The sequence below is a fragment of the Egretta garzetta genome, unplaced genomic scaffold, assembly GCF_000687185.1.
Source record: "Egretta garzetta isolate BGI_Z169 unplaced genomic scaffold, ASM68718v1 scaffold136, whole genome shotgun sequence".
In the NCBI taxonomy this organism is placed as follows: Eukaryota; Metazoa; Chordata; class Aves; order Pelecaniformes; family Ardeidae; genus Egretta; species Egretta garzetta.
The window spans coordinates 5,317,658-5,326,135 of record NW_009260066.1 but is presented as its reverse complement, the minus strand read 5'-3'; the positions used below and the strand labels follow the sequence as shown (position 1 = coordinate 5,326,135).

At 38.3% G+C, this 8,478-nt stretch overlaps 1 protein-coding gene across 6 annotated transcripts in view; it reads left to right on the top strand.

The window, feature by feature from the left end:
• The first annotated feature begins 663 nt into the window (after positions 1–663).
• The window catches only part of MEF2C (myocyte enhancer factor 2C), a 125,074-nt gene continuing 117,259 nt past the window's right edge, over positions 664–8,478 (top strand). For all 6 annotated transcript variants that reach the window (XM_009641153.2, XM_009641151.2, XM_035896630.1 and 3 more), the window contains exon 1: positions 664–927. The gene's annotated coding sequence lies outside the window, so the exon portion shown is untranslated. The remainder of the gene's footprint in view (positions 928–8,478) is intronic.

Genomic DNA, 8,478 nt, shown 5'->3' with positions numbered 1-8,478 from the left:
CCTGCCCTCCTCGCCGGGACCGCCGCGGGGTGTGCGGGCGGCCTCACCCCCGCCGCGGAACTAAAATTAGGAAAATGTCAGGGATGGGAAAGATTGATTCGCCCAAGATGCAATTATCATTTAAAAAGTGCTTGATTGAGGTGCTGATGCGCAGTGATTTATTCTGCATACCATATACATAATTAAAGTAGCGTAGCGGAGTAATTTATCAATCTAGTTCAGACTAGAGGGGCAAGGAAGGGAGCTGCCGCCGCCGCCGCCGCTGTTTGTTTTATTAAAGCGCTTTCGGGATCTGATCCCGCCCCCTTTTTGCAAGAGTGAAACTGATTATTTCTCCAGCTCGGGAGGAGAGAGTCATTCGTTTGGGATTGTGGGAGAGGGAGAGGGAGAGAGGCAGAGAGGGGGAGAGAGCAATAAGAGACGCGGAGAAGGAGAAGAACAGGGAGGACGAGGGCGCGGAGCGGGAGCGAGGAGACCCCGGCGGGCGTGCGGCGCCGGTCCCTGCCTCGCCTCCCCCTTCCCCTCCGCGATGTTACAAAGGCTGTGAGCTGCTCGCCTTTTCCCATTCGCCTGCTGTCACTTCCTTCCTGGACGCTCTCAGGACGAGTCCGGTTACTTTTAATCCGACCAGCAGCTCAGCCACTTTCTCCTCCTCCACGCTGCACACACGCACCGGCGCGCACACACACGCACAGGCACACCCGCACACCCACACACACACACACACACACACACCCCCCCCCGACATCTCCCGGCTGCTTATTGGATTGACTTTGAAGGTTGTGTGTGTGATTCAAGGAGGCTGCATGTTGAACCAGGTGGTGAATATTTAAGGCTGGAAGAAGTAAAGGGATTTTTTCTTTTTCCTGTGAAGGGAAAATATCTCAAGGACTAGTCTGACCATCCAAACAGCTAAATGTTTATTATGTAAGTACATGTGAAACTCAGCATCGGAATAAAATATAGCGGGCATGGTGCGACAGCCCTATGTATGTTTCCTGTTGCGTTTGGAGAATGTTATCGGTCATTGTATGTGGACTGGCGTTGAGGTTGCTCGCAGACTTTTTAAGCCTGCGATCGCACCGTCAGTTGCTTAAAAGTAACTTTTTAGACGAGTAACATAGTTAAATCACTGTCTAGTAGATTATTGCTGACTTGTCTCTATCAGTGTCTTCAGTGTTTAAACTTTGATGAAGTTAGTTTGCATTGTTTGTCTGCTCGGTATTGTGCAGTGTTCAAAGCTTACTTGATTTGAATAAGTTCACCCCAATGCTATGACCTTGTAGTGCTTGCACCCTGATTTATCCGACTAAGGAAACAATCCAGTTTGACTGAAATGCTCTTAAACTTCATTGTTATCGTAGCCTCTTCAGTTCTGGAGTTTAGGTAATGCATGCTTGCAAGCGTTTAACTTTGCACATCTTTCGTTTGAATACTTAACGTTGGAGATGGAACGACCCCTTGCATGGATGTGGGAATTTAAGTCATGGGCTGCAAACCTCTTTTGGAATAGTGTGCTCCGGTCTTTACATAGTACTTCGAGTAATCTTTACATTTTTTAACACAAGGGAGCAGAGCTAATCAGCCTTACAAAACTGGCTGGTTTAGTTGCAGCACAGTTACTTACAAGCTAAGATAAAGTTTAATGTAAATGAGAGACTTTATGAGACTATTGGTGCATTATGTAATACTTGGCGTTTCCCATAAAACTTAGTGTGACCTTCTGTCAGCCTGAAAAAGAAGTATAAAGACAAGCTAATAATTCCTTTTCTCAAGGAAAAAAAAAAAAAAAAAAAAAAAAAGGAGCAGCAGAATGCAAAACAAAACTTAATGAATCATTGTGGGAAGCTAAGCATTGTCTTTTATAAGAGAGTTCTATTTTCTTTATTTTATGTAATAATTATTATTAGCAAATACCTGTATCCTGAAATTAAATACCATAATACACAACTTAAGACTAAAGATTTAAGAGAATTAAGCAGAGAAAGGCACTTTGCCAGTATTTTGCTGGTGATCAGAAAAGAACTGTCTTGACACAAAATGCATTTCCCTAGCACTTATCTGAGGATCAGCTTTATGGCAAATGTCCTAGTTTCCTATCTTTGAAAGAACTACAGGGTGGATGATAAACCAATTATATTAGATGCAAATGTGACTAGACTTCTTTTATTGGCACTTTCCCGGGTATTGTGGTTGAAGAGTAAAGATGTTTATGTGGAGTATAATAACTCCAATCCCCAGAGGCTTGGCAGGGCATGGAAATATAACCACCTGTGAACCAGTTCTAACCTCTGTATTGCATACATACTGATTTCCAGTTCAAACGCTCGGGCAAATGGCCACTGTGGGGATTTCTTATTTTGTGAACTATTTTTGTTACATGGTTTTAGGTACCTAACATGAAGTCAAAAAAGCCCGCAAGGCTTTCCTCCTTTGTCAGTTTTATTAAAATACCTGTTATATTATTCTTTCTATATTAATTAATATATCGTTCATGTCGAGTCTAATACTGAAGTCTCTGCTCGCACTTAAGTCTCTTCGGAAGTAATGGAAAAATTCCTTTAAGAAGAACTTAAGAGAATGGCCCTTAATTCAGGGTGGCTATGGCCCTTGTAGTACACAGCCTTTCATTTTAAAAACTTGCTGTTAATACGTATTTTTACTAATATGCCTTACATAGCTAGTGTGAGAAGGTAGCTCTGGGACCTGAACATGAAAACCTTCTTTCATGCAAACGGTGCTTACACAACTGGTCCCACTGACAACGCTGAGGCTACTTGTGTGAAAAGGAACAAGTTGCAGGAATAACAATTTACATGATCAGGCCCCTAGGAGAGCTAAACCTTCTTGCCTGTCCCATAGCTCTCCTAGGACAGAGATGTAAAGAATGTCACTTTCGATGTCCTATAAATGAATGCAGGAATCAGGTATGTCTGTATCCTCTTAAGATTACTTGACCAAGAAAAAAAGGAAACTTAGGCTTTAAGAGTCTTATAGAAATTGGTACTAAATGATGAACTGTGTGTGAGATTAAGTCTTTCAGAGTTGTATTCCTCAGCTACTGCTCTTGGGGCGTCGTAAGAAAATGCATACAAATACTTTATCACTGTGAATTTTCTTTCAATGCAGAATCAGAAAAAAATTATTATTTTTTTATAACCAGTCTTAATTTGTGTAACTGCCACATGTATATTCAAAACCAGAGAGATGCCTCTCTTAAATGGTTCTGGTTTTTAAAACATCTAAAATATTAGAGAACAAAGAGAAATGAAGCTTTCTGAAGCTTCTTCCAAAAGTTTACCTCTGAAGGATTTTGATAGCTCGCTATTTAGTAGGTGAATATAACTATATAGAAACTTAGGAACTGAGCAGGAGCTGTGAATAGAATAGTTTTGCTAGCTTTGTTTCTTTTAATTTTACTTTTCTCTATAACAGGTTATTTTATTGTTCACCAGACTAGTTCAGTTCATCTTCAGAGACAGCTCAGGATAATTCTACATCTCATTGAGCAAGAAGTCATTAACTGCTATTAGGTGCTTGAAAGAGTAAGCATTTGGGTTTTGATACCTAGACTCCATTTTTACCTGTTGGACATTATTATTCTAAATTACATGATAATTTAGCCAAAAAACCAATTAAGGTATAGTGGTATTCTTTCAAAAACACTGATTATGAAGATGAACATAAATAACGTGCTATATAATTTCAAGGAGTTTATTGTCTCTGCTTCAGCATTTTGAAGAATAACCAAAACAGTTATATTTGTGATGTATTTTAAGATTTTTAAATTTTGCTATATTATATCAGCAGAGAGGTTTTGCTATGTCCTTATTTAGGCTATATAGTGACTTAGGTATAAAATGAAAAAAAAAATTATATATGTAATTCCAAACAGCTAGAAACCTTCAGGCGTAAGTGTAGGGTTAGTATTCTGGTATTTGAAAGGGACAAAAATACAGTTTTGCATGTTATTTCAGTAACAAAATGGGCTTAGAAGAACTCTGGTCAGCAAACACAACTGAGGGTGCAAGTGAAAAATTGAAAAATTCTCTTTTTCAATTTTTCTATTTTTAAAAGGAATTATTGGGGTCCTCTGGCCAGCTTTCAGGTAATTTCCTCAGAACTGATGGTCGATGTTGCATGTGGACAGGTGATTAAAAGCTGGTGTCTTCAGTCCTCCACTTTAATCTCACTATCTCATTGACTGCAGTGCAGTATAGCCTGTCTATTCACTGGGATCTGTCATCTTTAGGAAATCAGACCAGCTTATAGAGGCGATTCACAAAACCAACAGTGACAACAAAGTCTTATGTGCCTTACAAAAGAAGGATTAGGCAGTTCACATGTCATTTTGATTGGGCAGAGATAAAAGCTGATTGCTGCAGCATGGCAAGGCACACTTCAATTTCAATTGATTGTTTTATAAGACAACTATAACTCTGTTGCTTAGTCATTGTTAAATGCAATTTGAAGGAAGGAAAGCTCAATTTTGACATTACTGATTTCGTATGACTTTGTAGTAAAAGGTAGAGCCACTTGTAGCATCGTTATACAAATTCGTAAAACTCTGTTTAATTCACCACTTTGGGGAAATATATTTAAAATGTAGTAGATGATTGTCCTGAGGTTCTTTAAAAACATTTTTATCTAGATGATACCCTGTAATAGCAATTAAAAGTTCTTAAAAGTGCCTAGGACTATCCTAAATTCACTGCACTTACCTATTAAGAGCTTATGTGCAGAGGAGAGTGCATAAAACATGTCAGGGTTTGCAGGTTTCTCAGAAAGTATAATATTGAGGAATAAGTAAGTCATCTTAGTTTACCTCTATTGGGTTATTTTTCAAAATGCAATATGGTGTAAAACTATACTTTATGTTGCATATGTGAATGTAGTGGTCTGTTTTGAAAATAGTTAGGAAATTCAGTGTTGTCCCTATATTACTAAATATATCATTTATCAGTGAGAATAGAGAGTTTCGGCTATTTGCATAATTTAGTTATAACCTACAGGCTTTAACATTTGGAAGTATGAAACTTCCAAGCTGATAACTTCTATGCTAATTTCTTTCCATTTTTCAAAAGAAGAACTCTTTTTTTTTTTTTTTACCCAACTGATGCCTCCTAGTGTTTCACATAATAAAACACTAATGAGTCAACCATAAATGTAAACATTTTTTTCATTGTCTTCATCTTATGTGATACATAAAATTAATATTTATGTATTTAATTTTGTGTGTGTTATTATAATCAGACAGGAAACTCCTGTAAATTCAGATGTTTCATCTCAATGGACACTGAAAGCACATTTTGATTTTCTTTCATTCTAGCTTTGCCTAGCTGTATTTTGAAAAGTTGATGTTATATGTGAAGTACATTTTCTTTTTCCCCTTTTGTTTCCTTTGTGCATTACACTAACTTCTCAACAATGTATTACGAGGCTCAAATGGGAATGTAAAAAATTTTGGTAGGATAAGATTTCAAAAAGTAAGCCCTTGGAAATAGGCAATAAATGCAGCTACAGAAATATTTGAAATACCCTGAAGTACCTCACGGCCAAATAAGATGAAAAAGACTAGTCTGAGACACGCTCGCTCATTACAGTCCTTAAAGAATAGTTAAGCTATCACATTTTGTAATTGCTCCTGGTTATTTTACTGCTGCATAAGCCAGAAAACTGTATTAGGACAGTTTTGAAATATGCAAAACGTGCACCTTACGGTTCTGAATGTAGATGTGGATGAGCAGTACTTTTGAAAAGGAATTCGTGTGCGTAAAATACTGAAGCAGAGCTTGGAGTGGTAAAGACTGAAATATTGTGTCCTTTTCTTAGAAGTCCAGTCTAGCCATATAACTCATGAATACCTGAAAAAACATTCAGTTATACTAGTTTTATATCATAAAACAGTAGAATATTTTCTTTTTCTGTTGGGAGCATGTAATTTTCAAAAAGTTACCTAGCATCCGTGTGACAAAATACAACTTATGGGCCCCAGCTGTGTATTTGAACTGTCAGGTACAGTCTTACAATGACAAAGAAGCAGCCAAAGCTGAGTGCACTTTTGCACATTTTTATGTAAAGTATGAGATCAATTTAATGATGACATTGGAAATAAAGCCTCTTATTTTAAGGCTTTCATGAAAAGCAGTGGAATTCCTAGATACTTGTTATACTAAGGAAGTTTTAAAGAGAAAGAAAATTATTTTGCAGTTAAAAAATCATAAGTTTAGCCCTTAATATGGGTAATAAAAATTTGTGTCCTCTTCTCAATCCACATATGGTAAATTTAGGTGCCTGCTTACAGATGAAATAAGTGTTTCCCACTGAATACAGAGAGTTAAATCTATACATGCAGATCTCAGTCATGGGAATTAGTGTTTGGTTTTAGAATATATAAAAAATGCCGTTTTTAGGATTGTGTTCTGCCATCAATCCTGTTAGGATCACATTTTTTTCCCATAAATTTTAACCTGCGAAGAGACCTTTCCGAGATGTGCCATTTATATACACATCGGATGGTATCCTAGCCTTTCAACTTCCTTGCACTTTGAAAGTATTTCAAAGTATGCAAGTGGCACCCGTTATTCAGCCAGCAACGCTGACATGCTGAAGTGCTACATGTAGTTACATTGCCTCTTCCCTTGCAAAGAGAAAGTAAATTTGCAAGAGAAATAGATGGAAGCGTAGAAAAAAAGAATCTTCAAGGCAGTTCAAGTGTAGGACTATTAGTCTGAAATATAGCTAAACAGAACTCCACTAAGCATTTTTTCCTTTTTTTTTTCTTTTTTTCCTTTGTTTTTCTTTTTTTTTCTTTTTTTTTTTTTCTTTTTTTTCCCCCATCTAACAACTAAATACATTTAGGCTGCAGAAATACGCCCTAGGAAATTCTGGAAACACATTATCTGACGCATTTAGAAACAGGTCTGGATAAATTCTTAGAGAATTATTTGTTTTGAAATTGTACGGGATAAACTCTTGTGCAAGATGGGTTCAGCAATCACACCGGTGAGGTCTGTAGCCTGGGGTCCTTTTGCAATTCACCGAACAGGTGACTTCGCAGTCACCTGCTTCAGCAGGGTAGAGGTACTTATCGCTGCCTTCTGCCACCTTCCCTGATCTTAGAGGGCTGCAAAGAGTTGGAGCGGAGAGGGCTTCAGAGATCCTGGCCAATACAGCGGGTCCTGGGAAGTCAGTATCTACTGCCTTTGTTTCAGGTAACAGTAAGGCAGCCCCACAGATTAGGGACGGAACGGAACAGATGGCATGAAGCTCTTCTGCCTCCATTTCCCAGGTTATAAGGCACTACTGATAAGAAACTTAGAATCCAACCTAACAGGTCTTCTCTGACTTTCATTTCTTCAACTGTATAATTGATTAAGTGAAGTTTGCCGTGGAAATTATTATTAACCAAATGCCAGTGCAGGAATTCGCCTTAGACGTTACCATCTTTTATCTTTCATCCTGCAATCATGAGATGTACAGTTGAGTAAACTGAATTAGAAATAACATTATTTATGTTTGCTTTTATAGATACAGGATGCATGCCATTTGTGGAACCCATGCTCAGTTAAATTTCACTATTTACTTTTGAGTAGTCAATCAATAGCCGTTAGCAAAGTATGTACAAAGGACAAGGAGGGAAGATTGTGAAATTGTTTATAAAACACATCTGCAAAAGTAAACATAATGCAGAACATTGTCCATGTGAAACTTTACTTTTACTAATATAAATAAGTGACATAGTAGCATGTGGTATATATTTGATTTCTAATAAGTTCTTCCCCCCCACTGACAAATATATTGTGATATGGCATTGTATTCAATATAACAATGCATCTTTTTAATCCAAATAATTTAGTTATTCTTGCATCGTTACAGAAATGGAAATGTTCCAGAACGTATCTACTAGTGTAAAAAGCTAGACTACGGCACTTTTCATTTAAAAATTCTATATGGACTTCTCAGTGGAGATTGGTTTAGGTCATTTCATTGCAGTTGGGTGGGTAAGTTGTCCCTAAAGATGGTGGGGGGGTGCTGTAGGGAAGCAACACAGCACTGCGGTTCTGTGACCGGCCCGTCGCGCTGGCCCACGCGTCCCCTTCAGCCTGGCATTTTACCTTCAAACGTGTGCTGCCAGGAGCTCCCCTCTGGTTGCCGTAACCCTTGGGAATGCCTGAGCAGTTTGTAGAGAGAGTTAGTACAGTGTGAGGATATTCTGTGAAACCAGCAGGAGACAGTATGTTCTCTACACTTATCCTCAGGCCTGCTGTATCTCTGTCCATCTGCGTCCTGAATGTTGCTTCTGCCTATACTGAATATGAGAAGTGGGAGAAACAGCAAAACAGGACGATGGCTTTTAGGCAGGTTAGGGAGAATGTGGCCACGGGCTATTTGGTAAGATGGCATGCAAATGGAGGAGAGTGTACAAAGCGGTCGAACTTGAAACCTTAATCTTGCAGAGTTTCTTCAAACAAATTT